The 22,039-nt window shown below is 38.7% G+C and overlaps 2 pseudogenes; one reads left to right on the top strand and one right to left on the bottom strand.

Annotated features, from left to right (window-relative positions):
* Positions 1–6,055: 6,055 nt before the first annotated feature.
* Positions 6,056–6,177, top strand: LOC111744505 (annotated as a pseudogene).
* A 13,987-nt stretch (positions 6,178–20,164) lies between these two features.
* Positions 20,165–20,283, bottom strand: LOC111744513 (annotated as a pseudogene).
* Positions 20,284–22,039: the final 1,756 nt, after the last annotated feature.

The following is a 22,039-nucleotide window of genomic DNA, read 5'->3' as shown; positions in this document are numbered from 1 at the left end:
CAGCCTTTGGATTCAAACTGCAACACTGGCTCTTCTCTGCATCTTCAGCTTGCTAGCCCGTTGGTGCAGATTCTCTTCCTCATTCTCTCTCTCTGAATATATATGAATTTCAATAGTTTCCTCTACATCAGCAATGACCACTTAGAAAATACAATGAGAAAAAATTGCATTCATAATAGCTTCATAATGATAAAATTTCGGGGAATAATCCTAACACTAAATATTCAAGATTTATATTATAAAAACATAAACCTTTACTAAGAGACATTAAGTAATATATTAGTAAATATTAAGACATAAGACGATCCTATAAGGAAAACCTAAATATAGTAAAAATCACTTCTACACAAAATAATGTGTAGATTTAATCGAAGTATCATAAAAATCTAATAGTAATTTTTGGAACTTTACAAAATAGGTCTAAGTTTTATTTGAAAGAATAAACAAGAATTAGAACTTTTTTTTAACTATAAAGATTAAGGAGGATAGAAATTTAAAAATTACAACAATGTGATGTACACAAGAACCCGAATTCAATTCTGGCTCAAAACACTAACTATAAAAGACAAGGCTGGGTATTACCTGACATTAAGGAATTTTTATTAATTATCTCAATTGTCTAATGATTATGTAGAACAGTGTTCTATATAATCTACAACTTCTATTAGAAGATGTGTATGAAGTATTTAGGGGGAGAGGTTATATCTGCAACTTATTCTGAAGTGGTACAGAAATTCAAAAGAGCCATATAAAGCAAAAATGGCAAGTGGTATATAATCAAGGCAACAGGCATTAATCATATATTTTATTATTTGTTTGTTTGGAATCTTGTAATAAAATGGGAGCAGTGGAGAGGAAGCAGTGGGACACTGGCCCAAAACACGATAGTTAGATGAATGGAACCAAGATGCCAAGATATATTCTAGTATATCTAAAAACTTAAATAATTTAAAAAAGGAAGGATTTGAGAAAATGCTCAAGGCAGAATTTCACTTTACATAAACTAAATTGGTTAAATAAAAGAAATATAGAAATATAGCTACACAAGCAAAAATAATAAAGAGGTGTCTATTTAATCTCTAGGAGGGGAAATGCCTTGTATATGTTAAAATAATGGGAAAAAGTAAATATATGTAATAGTAATAAATAATAGCTCTATAACATTCTAATATATAACATAATTCATTTAGCCATTTTCCTATTTGTAGATATGCATCTCTCAGATCCTTTGGTTCCAGCTTTCTTTATTTATACTTGCTGTTTTCTCTGCCTGGAATATTCTTCTCCTGATATGGCTTGTTCTCTCAATTCATTCAGCTTTAATGTCACACCATCAAGGAGACCTGTCCTTGCCACCTAATCTAAAATAGCACTAAAACAAGTCATGCTATATCCCCTTCCTTGCTTTAAGTGTTCTTCATCACACTTATATGTTTACTTGACATGATCTTATGTTTATTTTCCAACTGTCTCCCTTAAGCTCCACGAGGTCAGAAACAACTGCCTTTTCACTGTTGTATCCCCAAACCCTAGAATGCTTCCTGATTCCTAGTATGTGCTTGACATAATACATTAAATTGTATTGTATTGTATTGTATTGTATTGTATTGTATTGTATTGTATTGTATTGTATTGTATTGTATTTATTATACTATACTATACTATACTATACTATACTATACTATACTATACTATACTATACTATACTATACAAATTCTGGTAATCAATCTAAAGGAAAAAAACAGGTGCTATGAGAGATAATAACAAGGGCAACCTAATTTAGATAGAAGATGCATAGAACGCTTTGCTAAGGAAGTGATATTTAAGCTGAAATCCAAATATCAAATCAGATGACAAGTAGAGAGGAAAGCATTTTCTAGGTAGAAGAAACAACAAGGGCAAATGTTTAATAATAGGAAAGAATGGCCATAAATGATCAACTGAAAGACTAATATGCCTGGAGCATAGTGAGGGAGATAGGAGAAAAGATGTTTAAAATGGTATAGGACTTTATAAAAGTTGAGTGGGATCCTTGAAATGATTTATTCAAATCTCTTGTTTTATAGAATTTACTGAAGTCAGAGTTGACTTTTGGATCATTTGTTTCAGTAGAAGCAGGGCTAGAACATAGGTCTTCTGGTCCTAACTCCAAGTCCTTCCCTATTAGAGCAGTGAGCTTGATCATTAAAAAAGCTTATCGAATCTTATAAATAGAGAAGATCGTTTAATTGCTGCAATGAATATCTGAAGTTCCTATTTTAACCATTCTTCCTGTGTTCTTCTTGTAATATCACAATGGTTTCCTTTGGGAAACCATTTCTCCCACATCATCAGGCTGTGTTTGGATGAGCTGACTGCACTCCAGGCCACAGGTGTGGGTATGAGAGACAGGCTCTGCAGGGAAGAGTGGTGGACCCCCTGGCCATGTTCATTGGTGTCCATTACACATCAGCTAATCAAGCCAAGCCCAGTCAGCCCAGGACTTTGACTAGAACTCCTGAGAGAATTGAGATTGCCCATCAGATAGGATTAGATTCAATGCACATGACAACCTCCCCAAAAGTGGCTTAATCACAGAGGAAAAGACTAAGAAAAAGAAATATCCAGTCCTAATGACATCATTTGAGAACCTGGACCCAGCCATACCTGAAAGCAGGAACGCTTTTAACTGTGAACCAAACTCCCTCCCATCTCTCTCTCCCTTTCTCACTAAAAATGTTTCTTATGAAAAATCTCATGTATTTCATGGTCCTTTAGTATCTTCCAAACCGAATAATATGGTAGTGCTTAGACATAAAGGTATATATTAACGGTAATTCAGCACTTACATTAGGGAGGTAATAAAGCTTAGTGGTCAAATATACATTTTGGAGTCATGTTGCCCAAATTCAAATCCTGCCTCCACTGCACACTAGCTTGGTGACCTGGGATGAATTTAAACCCTAGACTCTTCAACTATAAAGCAGCGATGAGAATAGTACTCAGTTCATACAATTACTGTGAGGAGTAAATGAGATACTGCAAGTAGAGCAGTTGATGAAACTAATTTCTAAAACATGAGGGAGATATTCTGAGAAATGCAGAACTGCTATTATTTGGCAGTGCTTTGTGTAACTGAGTTAGGAATAAAGGCTGGGGAGGAAAGAGCAATATGTCTCTTTTGAGCATTTCTGTGCCCACAGTCGCTTTGTGATTGGGAGGAGAAACCTTGAAAGATGTGTAATCCCCACAAAAATGGGTCCTTGTCAGTCAGATCATTATTAACTGGTATATCAATCTGTGAGCATCCGTGTAGAACTAAAAAGGAATATACTTGGGGGGGGGGTTAAAAAAAAGCATCTGAGAAAATGCTCTGAAATATTCCCCCTCTCCTCCACTGCATTATGCTTTGTTATCCAACCCACAGAAATCACAAAGCAGAATAAATGAAGAGCAGTATCTTTGACATGCCTAGCACAGAGCTTGGCACACAATCAACATTTCATAAACATCCTTCAAGCCCTACAGTAGCTTAGTCCTACAAATATGACATGCTTGGATCCATGTTCAGGATTCACTCTGCAACCAGAACTAAATGACACCCCAATTTAGCATCTAATATCTTATTTCAATGGAAATCGCAGGAACTAGTTGTATTACTTTAAGGACTCATTACCCAAATTCCTGCCTTTGCGAATATACAGACTTTATTAGTTAGGATTAGGTTAGGTTATGAGTGACAGAAAACCTGAAATAACAGTACTGTATTTCTTCTTATCCAAACGGGGTCTAGATATTGGCACTATGAATGCGAGCATTTTAGTACTAGGTTTAATGCTATGCTGTGAACCCATGGGCTTTTTTACTTAAGATAGAATTAAGGTATATATGGATTCTACATTCCCAGTAAGAGAGCCAAGCAGGCCTGGCTCCCAGGTGATGCTTTGTTTTCCGAGAGAAGCAGAATTGTAGAGGAATTTAGATGCAAGCTTGGTACTTCAGTTTTCCTCCCCAGCTGACTAAGAGTGGGATGGAGGAGCAGGAAGCAGAAATACCAGTGGCCTCTGTCCAAAAATATCCCTTCCCACTATACACCAATTAGAGATAAATTTGTGTTAACCACTTTCTCCTTTAAAGCAATTACTGTCATGCCAAGCCTCATTAACAACTCAGTGTGAATTCTTTTAAACAGACAATCCACTTACCTGTCAGTTGAGGCCCTACAAATGTCTATCTATGAGTCCTTGGATTTACCAAAGAGCAAATTTATGAAGTGGATTCATGTCTCCATTTATTATCATTGAAGATGGAAGGCAGATTCAGAAAGATGACTGTGGCAACGGATGGTAGAGAAAACACATTGGAAGAGGATCATCCTTCAAGTCTTTCTCATTGGCCAACACATCAGTATAGAAGGACAAAAAGCAAAAGACTAACTGATATAAAGCCCAGAAAAGCAATAATTCACTTTTAAGGACAGGCAATGTGCACACAGCATTTGTTTCCAGACCTAGACTGTTCTTGAATACATAATAGGATTTCAGTGCAGAACTGGCCACCAGCTCGACATAAGCAGTTGGCCCCAAATGGAATCACTCAGATTGTAAATTTCATTGCATAAATAAGTACTGCTCTTTCTGTAAATCCAATAGAAAAATAGACTTTTCTTGTTCTGTTGCTTCTCTTTGAAATTAATTGTTTTTAATAAAACTTTTTTAATGCAATGTGTTTTGTAATGGAAAAAATATCACACAGGAGACACTAGTGCTCTGGGCAAGCAAGAGAGCCACCTTAAGCAAATAACCATTTGTGGTGAGTGGGGAACAGAAACTCAGCTCTCTGATGGCAATCCGGCTGAGCCCTGACTCTACCTCTATGTTGTAGCAGATCTTAACCTTGTTCCGCCTCTATTTCACATTAGTAAAATACAATCATTGTTAATTATACATAAATGAAATTTTCGTTTTCCTTTCCTCTTCTTGTACTGCCAAAGTATTAATCTTCACAAACCTAAATATTTAAAGAGATTGTTATTTTTAGGGCTTGCATCATAACTTTCTAACTTTGGTAACAACACGATGCAATAGGAATAAGACCCCTTGGGCCATTTGCTGGGAGGAAATTTTGTCATACGTGCCAACAGGATCCAAAATGGCAAAAGCCATATCATTCAAAAGACCTAAGAATATGATAAATTCAGAGTAATGTTAGGAACAGGATAGGATAATAGATGTCAGGGAGACATTGGTAAGATATTTGGGTGCTTTAGTCACAAACACGCCCCCACTCCCTAATACATGTCTTCATTGTCAAATACCATGGATGGGCAGCCTTAGAGCTGATTTGCTGATTTGCTGCCGAGTCTCTTAAGCACTGAACAAAATGTAAAGTGTCCCCAAACTCCTCTTGCAAGATTCAGATTGGGGACAGGCCACTCAAGTCATGGCCTGAGCACCAGTCCTAAGGAACTGAGCCATCAGGAATAAGCCAGCACCAGGGTACCCTTTCATGCAGGTTTCCATAGGTACCACTTACATACTTGCCAAAACCCAACCAGTTCCACCCCCTTGAGAGAAAATGGAAAGAATACTAACAATAAATACTGCCTAAAAGCACCACTGCAGCTCCCATTACATAAATGTTGGAAAAAAATATCAAAAGGAACTCCAAATTATTAGCTTGAGTGAGATGCCATCACATATCAGACAGGTCCTGCCTACCTAATGTTTGAAGAACTCAGGCTGAGGCTGTGGGTACAGGGTGGCTGGTCCCAGCTACAGTGAGAAGAGTTCCAAAAGTTTTAGTTCAGTTGGGACCTTTCTTTCAGCCTGCAGGGACATTTTGCAAACAGTCTCTTGGTGAAAGGAAATGATCTGGAGAACAGTTGAGTCTTTACAATGATTCAAGTTGAGGGCTTCAGAGAGTGGTCTCAATGGTGTGAACAAAAAGAAAGCAATCATGGCAGTGATTTTTCTGGTTGAATCGCTGAATCCTTTCTCAGAATTACGCAAGCCAGAACATTATTTGGGAACTCTATTTTTAATAATAAAAAAACAATTATATAATAATGAGCTTTACTATGGCCATGCCACCCTGAATGTGCCTGATCTCGTCTGATCTCAGAAGCTAAGCAGGGTTGGGCCTGGTTATTACTTGGATGGGAGACCACCTAGGAAGAAGACCAGGTGCTGTAGGTGTAAAAAATAAACAAATATAATAAAATAATAATAATAATAATAATGAGCTTTATGTTTGTATCAAATAACTTTGTTCACATATATTTTATGTCTGCCTTCATAATAATGGAAATATTTTTATGACATACTTTTTCTAAGTTACTACAAACTTCTTTCCTTTGTCTTGGGTCTGACGAGAGTCTAGTCCATTTATTTCACAGTCAATACCCCTGAGTAAAACATGGGAGAGGAGAATGAAATAAGGTGGAGAATTCTTGGTCCTCATCAGTTTGTGACCCATGTACCTACATGCTGCTGCTACCACACAGTTCCCCATCCCTCCTCTTCCTGGGAAGAATGAGTAGGGAAGGATGATGCTTCTATAAATGGGACACATTTTTTTTAGTTGAGGTGAAGTTCATATAACATGAAATTAACCATTTTAAAGTAAACAATTTGGTGACAGCACGTTCACAATGTATACAAACCCCACCACCATCTAGTTCCAAAACATTTTCATAAGTACAAAAGGAAACTTTATACCCATTAATTGGTTATTTCTCCTTCCTACCTCCCCCACATGCCTTAGAAACCACCAATCTGCTTTCTGCACCCATGGGACTCTGTTTTGTCACTTCCTCTCTACAAAATCCCTGGAGATATGCAGGTGGTAAAATCATATCTCTGGCCTGAAGAGAGATCAAAATGTAAGCCACCCTGAGAACATTGCTGAAGTGCTGTCTCCGTGGGGGAAATTATTCTGTATCTTTAATAAAAAAAATATAAGTGAAACAACCTAAGTGCACATTGAAAGATGAATTGATAAAGAAAATGTATATATATACACAATGGAACATTATGCAACCATAAAAAAAAGAAAATCCTGCCATTTATGACAACATGCATAAACCTTGTTGTCATTACTGAGTGAAATAGTAAAATAAAGACAAATACTGTATGATCTCACTTATATGTAAAATCCTTTTTTAAAAAAAATGAACTCATAGATAAAAAGAACAAATTGGTGGTTGCCAAAGGTGGAGGACGGGAGTAGGCAAAATGAGCGTTAGTGGTCAAAATGTACAAACTTCCAGTTATTAGACAAATAAGTCCTGGGAATGTGATGCACAGCAGGGTGACTAAAATTAGTACTGTGTTATATATTTGAAAGTTGCTAAGAGAGTAGATCTAAAAGTTCTCATCACAATAAAAAAAAATGTGTGGTGATGAATATGAACTAACTTTTGTGGTGATCATTTTGCAATGTATACATATATCAAATCATTATGTTATACATCTAAAACTAATAAAATGTTACATGCCAATTCTATCTCAACTTTAAAAAAAGAAAATGTAAAAATTGGATTAAGAAATCGAGTCATCATATATATAAAGCCTCATATAATGGATGAATCAGCAGCAAACTTTCTCTTGAATCCCATTGGTCATACTCAGTCTCATAGCCACTTCTGCATGGTGGGAAGGTCCCACTTTTCTATGTATTTGTAGATAAACTAAGGAGAAGGAAGTTGGGACACCCTTATAGTCAGAATAAGAAGCACCCCCTTCTTTCGTCACCAGACATCTCAAGCTGATGACTAGAACGTGTTGCATACCTCCCCTTACCACTCTCTCAACTCTAGCCTTTCATAACAGGTTCTAGACCTGAGATAATTGTTCTCTCAGAGGTCACAGGGTTCTCCTCTGCACAAACTCCAAAGAATTCTTTTTAGTTTCCATTTCTTCTGACCTCTCTGGGGAATCTGGGCACGGTGTCCACACCTGTGTTTGACATTTTCTCCCCTCTCAGAGTCTCGGTGAGGGGCGAAAATCCCTTGGTGGCTCAAGGGAATAGTGACAGAGAGTTTTCAAAGTGGGCTGACCCTGACCCTTGTGGCATTGGGTGATACAGTCACATGGGTCAGCTCTTCTGATGTCTTTCCATGTAGGATTTCCTGGATGGTGCTGGCCACAGGGGTGTAATCCAGCACTCCCTCACCAGGGTTTTACACCAACAAGTATCAGAGTCAATTCCAAAGTTCACTCAGTGGCTAGCTTGTGAAAAGAGCAAACAGACCATGGGTGTTTTTTCCCTCAAATCCCATTATCTCTACAAAAATGGACTCTGGAATAGCATGTAGAACCTCCTCTGTCCATTTTGAAAAGAAAGCATATTAGATATAGAGACACTGCACCAGAAAGTGAACAGCTCACCCACATGTCTGGGGAAGTTGGAGCCCCCAGGGGCTGAGCAGAACAGAGATGAAAGCACACATAAGGTGAAAATCTCTGACTTTATCAAGCTGGTACTGGTTGTTGTTGTTGGTGGTACCTCCTGGGGAGGGGACTGCAGAGCCTGCGAGATAGGAAGGGTCATGAGGCCAGTTCACAGTTCAGGGTGTGGCATAAGGGTGGGAGTCGAGATCCTTCAGGATGTTGGAATCTGGGAAGTTCAGCCATTGTAGGGTGGGTAGATCTTTCACTACCAGCAGTCAGAGTTTCGCCTCAAGGAACCTTTTTTTAAAAAAAATTTTTTTAAGCTATAGTAGGCAGAGTTTCTAGCACACAATAACTCCAAAGAAAGGTCCAGCCACTTGAATTTGAGGATAAACTTCAATACTGTAAGGACCTAGAGACACCGGAGTAATAGAAAACCCAGTTGAAACTTAAAATAATTTGTGTGGCAGTCATTGAATGGTACAAAATGCCCATTACTAAAAGCCCAGGCAAAATCTCAGTTATTAGGTGCAGGTGGATTATTACCCATCCCCACCCCGGGCTAAACAGAAAAACTAAGCCCTTAAGTATTTATCCTGCTTAGAGAACAGGGTAGTGGATTACTCTCAGTCTGGGGTAGGTCAAGGCCTGCAGCAAAGGAAGAAGTAAGAGAGATTTCGGGCCAGAACCAGGTCAATCATTGCCAAAGCCATGTGGGCACTGACTTAGCCTTGGGCACTAAATCCTAGAGTGTTTTCCAATACCACCAAGCAATTGCAGGAGTTCAGAACGAGTCATCTCAATATGTGCCTCTGTTGTATGTGGATTATTTTGAGCTAAAGGCAACCAACAACTTGCAGGTTTAAGAGAAATTTCTGCCTACACCTCTTTAACTACCTACATAACTTTTTTGGCCTATCTATATAGCAAGGCAAACTACTAATTACTGCACACCTGTTCTTATTATCCTGCAATGACCCGTTGAAGTCCCAAGATACCTCACCTTATTTAGTTCGGAATGCTATATATACCTCATATTAACTTTCCCTGACCTCTCACATATTTGGGGTTCCCATGCATACATATGAAATGAAATTTGGTTATTTTCTTTTCTTAATCTGCTTCATGTAGATTTAGTTATAAGACCAGCCAAAAAAACCTTGAGGGTAGAGGAAAGAATCTTTCTCTCCCAATTTTCAGGGGACACCAACTGGGTGTTCTACAATTTAACTCAACTCTGACACTATCTACTTGGAGATAGTATCAGATCCCACATGCTAAGGGTTCCCACATGACTGCCCTTCCCCATCTCCCACTCTAGATGTCAGTTGTAAGTCCATGTTGTCACCTGTACATCTGAGTAATCAGCTACCACTTGGAGGTTCCCACAATCCCCTTTTCAGGTTTGATATATTTGCTGGAGTGGCTCACAGAACTTCCTCCTGTTTACCAGTTTGTTATAAAGGTTATTATAAAAGATTAGATAAATACCAAAATAAAATGGTACATAGGGTCCTGAATGCAGGCGCTTCTGTCCCAGTGGAACTGGGGTGAGCTCATCTTCCTTGCATTCACCAACCCAAAAGTTCATCAAATCTTGTTATTCAAGAGTTTTCATAGAGCTTAATCTGCAGCCATCCCCAACCCTTCCTCATCCTGGAGTCAGTAGGTAGGGTTGAAAGTTCCAACCCTCTAATCTCTAGGTCTTTCTGGTGACCAAGCCCATTTTGAGGCAATCTAGGGGCCCCAGGCTTCATCAGAATAAATTCAAGAGGGCTCAAAAGGGGCTTCTTATGAGTAAAAAAAAAAAAAAAAAAAAGACACTCCTATCACTCAGAAACTTACAAGGGTTTAGGAGCTTTGTGCCAAGAACTGGGGACAAAGACGAAATATATTTCTTATTATATCACAACTCCTCATGTGGAATCAACGTGGGCTATTCCACTGTGGCATTCTGGCTTTTCAACATCCAGTTGGGAATCCTTGGCACTCCTTGGTCGCTGATTCTGACCTCAATCCAGGATAAAGATTCTCCTCCAGTTCTAGGCAATGGGTCCTAAGGGCAGATGCAGGGTTGGAGAAGAACTGGGTCTAGCCTGGGTTCTCTCCCTCTTAGTTCTAAGGAGTAATAAGTAGGTCTTAAGAAGAACTGACAAAGTTTCCAAAAGTAGCTCCCTGACAGTCTTCTCTCCGCAGAAACACCATGAGTGTTATCTTCTGACCTGAGGACAAGGGTGACCAGGAGCCCCACACTGCAGATCACATCTTCTCTTTTTAATTACAATTTCCACTTCAGTGCAGACTGATTTCATTCCCTCCCCTGCAGAGTCCTGCTCCCATAACATTTTCATTGCTAATTACTTCATGACTCCCTTACCCAGAGCATACAGTCTTCCTTTTAACCAACTCTGCCCTATGTTAGTCAACCCAGCATGAAAGTAGACTGTTTGAGGGTCAAAAAACTCATGGTCAGGAGGCGTCAGGCATCAGTCAGAGGCTGAAGACATCCCAGACACTACCATGTACCTTTAGGGGCTTTAGCAGCCTGAGGCCAGGCCCGCATACTTATTAAAACACAGAGACTGGGAAAGTGTCAGCACAGCATTGCTGTTAACCTGAGCACTTGCTTTTCAGAATCTGGGCCCCACTGCTAGGATTTTTATTTTTCTCTTACCCCATCTCATCAAATGTGTGTCTGACTCTAAAGTCATGCTTAACCACTCTATATGTGCAAGAAATATAAAGGAAGTGGACTACACATCCACTCCTATCCCCTAAGAATGGCCAATTCAACATGAATTTGGAGGGAAGAAACCGGAAGCAAGGACCCGATATAACTGGCATCTGCACATTCACCTTACTGTCCAGTGTTTGGCATATCATTAGCTTTAGAGTCATAAAATGTGTGTTGAAGTAAAAAAGTCAAAACTATTCAAGTGTGGGGGACCAGAACTTGATGTCCCTTACCAATCTGAGTTCTGTAGATAAGATCAGAAATTGAAGGCAACAGGAAAACACAAACAGGAACTAAACTGATAGCGGCTGTTGGGTCAGATGGAGAAGTCTCCTCATTAGCTACTTCACTAGTATCTTGCACCTCTGGGCAGATTTTTAAACTCGGTCCTTTTCCCCTTTAAAAAAAAAAACTGTTTACACACATTCCTGTCAGACTTACACACATTCCTCTGGCCTCTGTGTCTTTGTTCATGCTGTGCCCAGACCTCTTTTCTACTTCCATCTGGCTTATATCAAAACTCTATCATCCTGTAATGCACTTCTATTATTTGATATCCTAAAACTATATCTGTATTTTCCTTTCACGCTGAAACAAAGAGCAGCAATTTTTACCCGTCCACAACGCCTTATTCTATCCCTTTCTATATATGTACCTGTGCATAGGTTACTTATCCTCCTTAAGATTGAATTCCTCACCTGAAAATGGGAATATTAAAAACCACCTAACATAAATTAAAAATAAGTAATACATTTTCATAGGTGAAATGCTGTATGTAAAGTGCCTACCTAGTAGGGTCCTTACGTATTGTCAGCTTTCAATAAATGTCAGTTCCCTTTCTCTCTTTCTCTGCTCATCCCAACATAAAATGATTCATACTGCCTTTGCTGTACAATAAAACTATTGTGAGAACAAGATGAGCACATCATATGGCCTACCTTGTCCTATAGCATTAACATGCATGTCTTCTGCCCTCTTCAATTTGTAGTGCCCTTAAAGTTTAGAGGCTTAACTTTATGTGAATTATTTTACCATCATGGCCCTAAACTGATCCACTTGGTATCTTGAACACAGTACATATTTTAAAAATACTTGTTTTGTTGAAAGCATGAATGAAAATAATAATGGAGGAAAGGAAAACAGGAAGAAATTGAAAAATAGTCTACCTCCTCATCCACAACGTTAAGGATGAAATCACTTTTTGTTTATTTTTTCTAATAAGTTTAATACATATATCTAGGGGTTTTGTGGGCTAGGATTTTGTTAATTTATTTACTCTTTGTTTTACTATATTAAAGTAATTAGAACAGGGCCTATCAAAAGTAAATACTACGTAAGCTTTCACTATTATTCCCCTCCCCTCCCAAGTGTACTTCTTTTAGTTTGGTCACTGGCAAATACTGTCAAATACGGTCCCCAAATTGTTGTTTGAGCTGAGACAAGCAGGGAGATCTCTGGGTTTTTGTTCTGTCAGGGAGGCGGGAAAATCCCAATTGGGCTGATACAGAAAATCCCGCCAGAATGTTGCCATCTAGTGTTTACTTTATAAAGCTAGACCTGTCCTAACAGACCAATCACATACTTCCTCTCATCAAAGACCATTTTAATACTGTTTTGTTATTGGATCCCAGGTTTGGGGAAATTTTGATAACCAAAAATACAGAGAACTTTTGGTGGTAACTGTGGAACTGGAGAGCTAATACTGTTATTCCTATCTCAAAGATAAGATGGAGACCTAGACATTTTAACCTGTCTTCTTTTTTGAGAAAAGAATCACAATTTAAACTCATGTCTATCAATGTCAAACTGTGCTTTTTCATCTATATCCCAGTACCTGTTAATTTTTGAAAATCCTAGAAATAGCCCACAAATTCTGGTTAATATCCTCATAAACTCCTACGGTGTCCCTGCTTGAGAACCACTACACTAAATAAACACCACACCCTCTGCATATTAATGTTCTTGAAATAAATTGTACCATTGAGACCTGAATGACTACTTTCAAATATCTAAGTTAGAAACAATAGATGCTAAGTGCAAATCAACTGATTCAGCTTTCAAGAACTGAACTAGATGATAGCGATTTAAAGAGAAATGGTCAATAAATAAAATACTGACCTACCCAAAAGCACCCTACATCCTTGTCTTTATGAGAATTAAAACCAAATAATAGTCTACATTGTTGTAGAAATCATGGAGGTGTTATTTTTAATAACTTTTAATTAAAAAATAAGTTTGTGTTCAATGTTGAAAGTTTTTTGAAAAAGGGGAAACAATTAAAAAATGAGAATGATCTCTAAAATCTAATCAAACTTTCTTAATATTTGATGTATATCTAAAGTTTTAAATGTATATTTGAAAGCATGTGTATATAATTTTTAAAGCAGCAACTAAACATGCAGTTTTTTTTTTTAAACCGAGATATATTGGTAACAGTTTTACATGACAGAATTATTGTTCTGTAATTTTTTAATGGTTGCATTAAGTTCCATTTTATGGACAATCATATTTTATTTAACCAGACTCAATACGGACATTGTGTTTCAGATTTTTACCAATACAAGATAATGCTGGGTAAACAACTGCATACTTAAACTTAACATATATCTCTGTGTTTAACATTCAAAGGAAGATAAGCAGAGAAAATGGAAAGTGACTTTAATCAAGAGTCTTGCAGAAAACAAGGAGTGCAGCCAAAGAAGTAACAGGGAAAGAACAAATGATTGATTTTACTAAGCACCAAAGTTGTCCTAGAATTAATCCTCTTGTCCTCAATGTTCCAAATGAAGTTGACAGAAATTGCTTTCTCAGAGGTGGGGCTCTGGCCCTTTCTGTGTACCATTATGGCAAAGTTAGAAAGAATCAGATGGAGTCTAAAGTAAAGAATGACAAACCACATGCTTATAGAAAGGAAACCATTATAAGACCAACGAATATTTCAAGACTGGGCTTCCAAACACAGGCAGAAGTAAGAATCTGAAATGAAGCAAAGAAACTAAACCAAGGACAGCACCTCACAAAAGTCAGGGTTCTGGAGTGGGGCGAGCCAGTGTTGGAAACCCAGATCTTCCAATTACAGGAATTGTGAACATGGGCTTGGCATTTAAACTACTTGACCCTCACTTTCTACATTTTACTCATTTTTAAGGTGGAAAAGGGGATAATGCTTCTTCCTCAGAGTTGTTAGGGTTAAATGAAATAATGTAGCTTCTTTGCAAAGTAAAGTGGATGTCATGGAGTGGATGTTCAAGAATTGGCAGCTATTAATCAAGAAACAGAATCTTGTCTAATCATGGGAGAGCATGCACGATGCTTTAGACTCAGAGGCCAGAACTAGATAGAGCTCAATCCAAAGGAAGGGAAGTGTCTGGCTCATGTGAAGTCCATATCATGGGAGGCTAGATCCCAGAAACCAGGGTGACACTTGAAGTTAGTGAAGGGCAAGGTAAGCCATGTGAGAGCACAGCTAGGGGCTGAGTCCAGGAAGCAGGTCTCCAAATGGAACTTCTCTAGTTTACCTAAGAGCCTCCAAAACTAGACAGTTTTTACTTAGCTCCTTTTACAGAAATTTCCCTCTCCGCCTTAACTCTCTGGGTTTGCCTCTGTAAAGTTTCATACTGACCAAACTTTCAATGTATACCACCTTCTGAAGAGTAAAGCTTTATTCCAAAAAGAGAATATAAAGCTTCGTTTTCCTGGGAGAAGAAGAACCTTAGATTTCTTCAGAAAAGCTGAGCAGTTCTCTCAATCTACTTACTACATCTAAGCCATCTCCACATCCCAAGGTTCCTATTTCCTGAGTGTTTTGTGAATGTATATGCTTTTTTTATGTCTCTGCTATCATACTATAGTTCAAAATGCCTTCGTCTTTTGTTGGACTTCTACAATCATCTCCCAACTGGAATCTTCATTTCTACTTGTGCCCATATTCATCTTCCATTTGCAGCTAATGTGATATTCCATTATAAAAACAAAAATAAGGTAAAATCTCTATCTTAAAAACTTCTAATAATTCTCCTTAATATTAAGATGAAGTTATGACTCTTTAACGTTGCCCACGAAGCCTGTATGACCTGGGTTTTGTCTGTCTCTCCAGACTCATCTTGGCAACTCTCCTCTTGCTCATAATGCTGCAGTAGCAGTTTTGTTTTTGTTTTCCAGTTCCTACAAATCGCAGAGCTTTGTTCCCAGGACCTTTGCCCTTTGTGCATAACGTCCTCTTTGCTCACAAGGTTTACTCCACTTTTCACCTGAGCAATTCCTTCTTATCCTTCAGGTCTCTGATTAATTTGTGATTTATTCTCTGAAACCTACCCAAACTTTCCAAACTAAGTTAGGTCTTACGTTTTATGCTTTCCTAACACCCTGTACTTTGTCATGCCTGCACTTAGCACGATTTCAGTTAAATAATAGCTCTTTGGTTATTCTTGAAAATCTAGCTCTTTGGATTGGCGGTGAGCTCCATGAGATCAAGGACTTATATCTGCTATCTTATGTTCAAAGCAATAAATCAAGCACATAGTACGTGTTTTCTTTATGAAAAGTTGTTCTACTCACTCTTTCAATTTGTTTTTAAATTATTTTGTTTTTTAATTTCCCTAGATTTCTCCACGCCAGGAATCGGACTGCAGAGGCCTCAGAGCACAGAAACGCCCACAAGATCTCTACTAGCCAGGGAATATGCGGCGTCAGCAATCTGAGGGCAGCGGGCCCCCCAAAGCCCCTTCCCCCGGAAGCAGTGTTCTGACGTACCACGTGGCACCGCCCAACAGGACCTCAGCGGAGCCTACTGCATTGTAGGACACGCGTGGATACTCTCAGGGGCTAGTGCATCTGTGCGGAGGTGCCCTGGGCTGCTGTTCCTCCCGCCTGTTCAAACACCTTTACCCTCTGTATCGGAGAAAAAGAAAATGCGAGAAAATGGCGCCAGTCGAGGTGCCACAAGGATAATGGCACCCGTCTCCAGGCCTGTAGTTTATCAGAGGCTCACGTGACTCACTAAGTACTACTACAGTCTTCCGCCAGGCCCCGCCCCGAGGTGTCACGTGACTAGCGCGTCGCGCGCGACCTATCCCTTGAGGGTATCATTCTCGGTTGCGTGTGTGTTTTCACTGCCGCTCTACCTCCCTAACCGCCTTGGTCCCTGTCCCTTGGCGTATGCAGATACAGCATGTACAACACACGACTGCATCCTGCATTAAGTCTCCCAAACCCCACTTCCATTTTTTCCTCCGGGGTGCAGAGACTCGCGCCCAGCTGTCTGCCTCTCTTGGGCTCTAAGGGAGAAGGTAATCCCGGAACTGGCGGTCAGGGTAGCCGGGACAAGTTTTCGTTCACATCTGCTGAGATTGTCACGTTTGCCACACAGAGGGTGGGAGGAAGGGTGGGCGCCACAGGCCGGACGGCACACCTGATTTGGTAATTCGTCCGAAGCTCTCGAGAGATCCGGAGGTAGAGTAAGGAGTGCGCATGCTAGTGACGCACAATGCGGCCTAGTCTCCATCACCTTCCCTCTGCCTTAGGCCCTCTTGGGCGTGAGCCTGCATCCCAGACGCCTCAGGCATTCCACAAGCGTATTCCTACCCTTAGGCAAATCATAGCCTCCCTCTCCGCTAAGGTTTCTTGGGGCCTTATGCTACTTCTTTCTGGATTTCTGCCTGGTAGCCTGTACATCCCCACCCCAGGCTTAACCTCAAAACTGACCTTCCACCGGTGCTGGACCTGCCCCATGGTCTATATGGGAATATAAAAGATAAATTCAAGAAATACCCAATTCAAGAAATACTTTCCTCCTCGTCCCTGATTTCCATCCCCACTTCAGGGTAGTAAAACTATCCATCGCTGTTAGACGCTTGCTTCTGTATCTAGCATTCTCCCTCCGCTCCTCTCATTTTTGACATAATTTTCCCTGGCTACTCTTGTTGAAACACATACTTCAAAAATCACAAAAACATTTTTCTGTGGTTACTACGTTCGCTGTTTCATTAGGACATATTTTTCTCCATGTACTACCTTGTCATTCTCAACCAAACAATTCACACGTGATCCTCCTTACAAGAACAAGAATATTTTTATTAGCGGCAAGACCATTTCAAAGTGAAGTTGTCTTCACTTCAGACATGCAACGGCGAAATTTCTGTTTTAGCAAATACAGATGAAGCTGTTTAATCATTTCAAATGTCATGAGTAAGTAATACTTTTAAGAAAATTTTTAAACAAATAGCTGCCTATTTGTCTTTTATGTAGGTTTAACTTGTTGAAAAAAACATTTTGTGAACCAGTCTAGCACACTCTGGAATACGTTCTTATTGAATGAATGAATGAGTGAATGGCACCTCTATTTGAGGCTTAAAGGTCAAATACATGATTTATCTGACCAGTGAACATGTTGGTAGCCCTTTACAAATGCTGTTTGTCTGCAGTTCAAAACAGTGTTCTGCTTTCACTCTGAACCATGGAATAAAGCATTCAATGCACTTTATCACATGATCAGTTGTTATAAATGGACCTCCTGCTTTTCCTTCATAGTTAAGCAAACTTAATTCTAAGGAATTGTTCTCAAAACTTCTGCTACTAAGGGTAAGAGCTTTAGTGATTTTTAAAAAATCCAATCTATTTTAAACTGAAGTTTGGTAAAAGGTTTTATATTCGTATGATTCAAAACTTGAAATGTAAAAAAGTATATACTGAAAAATCTGTCTCATACCCTTGCAACCTTTTTGTTTATTTCCCAGTGCACTCCAAAGACAACTGGTAACCAAGGAAATACAAATAGACTTATTTTCCTACTTTCTTTTTTTACACAAACAGTAACCTAATATGCATATTCTCCTTGCCTTTTTTCTTCCTAAAATACAGATTCCTCATCTCAAAAAATGAGTAAAACCTATTAACTACCCTATTATGGTACAGGCTTTGTAAAGAACCCATCCTGCTGCCTGTCATATGGTAAGCATTCAAATACATTAGTTTGCCTCCTTTTCCTGCTTAACCCAATATAAGATGATAAAATGCCATTTGATAAGATTTCATTTGTGCTGTGCTACCAAAACTGTGCATGCCATAAATTGTACTTTGCTCTGACATTTACATCACTGTCTTATTTCTCCTCTGAGACTGTGTTTTGACCTTATCCAAATTCGTTTTCTCATCTCCCACCCTCAGTGACAGACTGATACATGTAACAAGTTGTACACTTGGTAAATGCTTGTTGAAGGCATGAATGAAAGAAAAATAGGCAGAGAGTAGAGAGATCTTTTAAAAAGAAGAAAAAAAGGCTGAAAAAAACTTTTGTTATTATGAACAGTGTAACGAGGTCTTTAGTCCCCCTGCTCCACCCTCTTCATCACTACAAAGATGGAATCACTGTTTATTCTTTCAAAAGGAAAGTAACATATAATGGAGTGAGAAGCTTGCATGTTAGTTTGTTGTTATTTCTATTTTTTATTTAATCTTCTCTCTCCAGAAGCCTTTACAGATGTTTCATTTTCTAGGTTAGTAACTGCTAAACTAGAGGCAAGTGGGAGGGCCCCTGGGGAAGCAGAATGCCCTGGGTAAGAGATTCCACTTTTGGAAAAGACTTGGTTTGGGTTTTGTCAGGAGAGGGAGGAAAAAAGTGGTTATTGACCCAATCTTGTCAAAAATCTGCCACCTCATATTCATTTCTGGGAATACCTCCTGACTTACTACTCCTGTGGTTCTCTTTTTCAAGGACCAGTTTTATTGATGTTTTATTGTTAGTATCAAATTTTAAGACAATTTGATTACCAAAAAACCCACAATTTTAGAATACATTGTTTTTCACTTCAGTTGTAAAACATTTCAACTGAAACCCCATGTTTTACATTTACTTAAACCTTTAGCTATTCCATATTATTTCAGCAATCCAGATGCTTGCATGGAATCACTTAAATATGCTATGCCCACCAAATTCCAGTTTTGCCTTGTCTAAAAACTATATTCATTATTACAGAAAAAAACAATTATTTTTTTAATTAGAGCAAAATATTACATTTCCTAGGTTCTTTATATAATGTATTTAATCACCTTTTGAAATTTGACAAGTACTTAACAAAATTCCCTGGTTTGGAATAAATATTTTAGAGAAGCAATATGATTCATTAATGAATCACTTAAGGAAAAAAAGAGGACATTGATTTGATACCCATCTTTTTAGAACCCGAGCTTCTTTCCTTAGGCAAGATTATTTTTCTTTAATCCTCACAATAATGCTGTAAGGTTTATAATAATTATGTGATATTCAGGCAAACTACTGTTGCAAATAATCCCAAATTTTAAGGGGCTCAACACAATAAAGGTTTATTATTTATTGTTCATTTCACAGTCTATCATGGATTGGCGATGGCTCTGCACCATGCATTCATTCAAGGAACCAGGCTTCTGTCTAGTGCTCTACCACCTTCAAAGCTGGTAAGATCCTGAAATCCTAATATTTTCCCCTTTGGAAGTCTGGCTTTGGGGCTTAGCTTCATATCCATTCCTTGCCTGTGGTTTATTCTAATTAACCTAGAGTTAGATTTCTCTTTCTGATCCTAAAATGTACTTTTCTAAACTTGACTTTAAAATAATTTAATTCATAAAATATGCAGCATCAGACACCATACCATCAAGTTATCTTTGTGGCAACATTCCACAAATATATTCAGGCAAAATGTTCAGAAACAAATTCTTCATATTTCATACATTTTTATGAATTCAAGTTTCATGACGTCACTTTTGAAAATGTATCTGTATATAGATATATCTGTGTATATATACTTTAAGTTGGCAAATGGGCAATAGTTATTGACACCTTAAACACATTTAATTAAAAAAAATTTTTTTTAATTAATTTATTTTTATGATGACATCGGTTAACAAAGTCTGATAAATTTCAGCGGTACATTTTAACAGTAAGGCATATATATATTTACATTGTTTGTTCATCTCCCATAACACATTTTTTTTTTTTCATTTTTTTAGGCGAGGCAACACTTGGTTGACCTCATAGATTGCAAGGAACTTGTTAGCTTACAATCTCTTATTTTTTATTTTTTACACCTAGAGCACCTGGTCTTCCTAGGTGGTCTCCCATCCAAGTACTAACCAGGCCCGACCCTACTTAGCTTCCAAGATCAGGTGGGATCGGGCTTGTTCAGAGTGGCATGGCCGTAGACAACACATTTATTTTTAATTTAACAAACTATAATATATTTGTAGTCATATATAAAGGGGTATTAGGGGACGATTTCTGCCCTTCTTTTGACGATCCCAAAAGGAAATCTGGAGGCCCCTGGCTATAATCTGCTGACCTGATTTAGATTATTACTGTCAATAGAACCTAAATAGTATTAAAATCTTAATTATAACAACATAATTAGTAATTTTACTTAAGTGGGGTAAGAATATGGAATAAAAAATAGTTTATGAATTATGTGTCTTAATTTTATTACTTCTCCAAGCATCAACAGTCCATCACCAGAACACCTGAACAGCTGCATATTAGAATTAGCAAAAAAAAAAAGAAAAAAATACTGAGAAAGAGCAGCAAGTGAAGTAGGAGAAAACCAAGAGAACAGGTGTCCTGGAAGTCAAGTAAAGAAAGTATGCCAGGGAGAAGAAAGTGATCTTATGAATTGATGGAGGGAAAAACCTAGTGAAATGGCTTTGAGGGTGAATTGGGAGATGAGTCACTGAGACAGTAATTATAGACAATTTATCCGTGCCGGATCATTATGTTTATTATTCATTGCTCTTATTGTAATCACTCATATCACCTTGCCCCTAAGGAAAATTAGAAGCCTGATATTTTACAGGTTTATTAAGAATATACTCAATTGTGTGCTTGCATAGGGCAAATTCAAAAGTTTTGTGAGTATGTAAAGAGTATTTTACCTTACAACCATGAATAAATATCATGTTCATTTTATCCTCATTGTGCCCCCTCAAAACCAATAAAACATCTGGGACTATAGTCCACAGAGGTTTTCCAAAAAAACTGAAATTAGTTTCGTAGCATTGAAATCAGGTCTTTTCACCAATATATAGTATAACTAGCATTAAGATTGGGCTTATTTTTCTTAGTTGTAAACAACAGAAGAAAGTCCCGAGGGGTGTGTCAATTGAGACATTTTCAGGCAGTCAAGAAAATTCATTTTACCTTTGCTGAACATTTGCACATTGCGCCTACCTCTGGCAGCACCAAAAGACCTAAATTTGACACTTTGAAAGCCTGATGTTTAAGAGTAAAAACGAAGGCAGCAACAACCTGACTTTGATATGGTGAATGGAACCAGGGTGCACCTGCATTTCCAATTTTCTCAATTTCAGCCCCAAATGGGCTTGGTCCAAGTGCTCCTCAGGAAGTTTTTGTTGTTTCCCCTTTTGAAGATTTGCACTTGCGTGGACAGAGCATGCCACACTCAGGTGCCTCCAAAACACCGCACTTGTTCTCCCTGAATTTTACAACAGTCATTGCTTCACTGCCCCCTTGAAAGGGTTCCAAACAAGTATACTTAAGCCCACCCAGGACCTTCTCACTTAACGAAGGCTACAGAGGCTCGAGGTTGAGGGAGACCTGCTACACGACTCGACCTCTTAGATCCAGGCCAGCCCAAGGTCGCGCCTCTGACATCACCACTCCGGAAAGCCCCGTGCTTGGGCGTGGACACCCATTAACGAGTGGAGCACCCTGACTCCGTAGGTCCGTCCACAAAGGAATGCCGCCAGTGACTGGGCATCAGTGCCTCCTGACTGCCCAAATATCTCCGCGTTCTGTGGGGACTGGATCAATCCAGCTTCAGAGCAGCAGGAAACGTTGAACCTGTGGCTTTAGCTCAGGCGCTGCGCGGAGTGGGGCCAGAAGAACCTAGGCGTCACCCGTAGTCATTTGATTCACGTGGCTCGTTAGGGCCCAGCCTACTGGTCCTCACT

The sequence above is a fragment of the Pteropus vampyrus genome, unplaced genomic scaffold (assembly GCF_000151845.1).
Source record: "Pteropus vampyrus isolate Shadow unplaced genomic scaffold, Pvam_2.0 Scaffold136, whole genome shotgun sequence".
In the NCBI taxonomy this organism is placed as follows: domain Eukaryota; kingdom Metazoa; phylum Chordata; class Mammalia; order Chiroptera; family Pteropodidae; genus Pteropus; species Pteropus vampyrus.
Note: the sequence above shows the minus strand (reverse complement) of the source record. Positions and strands in the feature narration are given on the sequence as shown.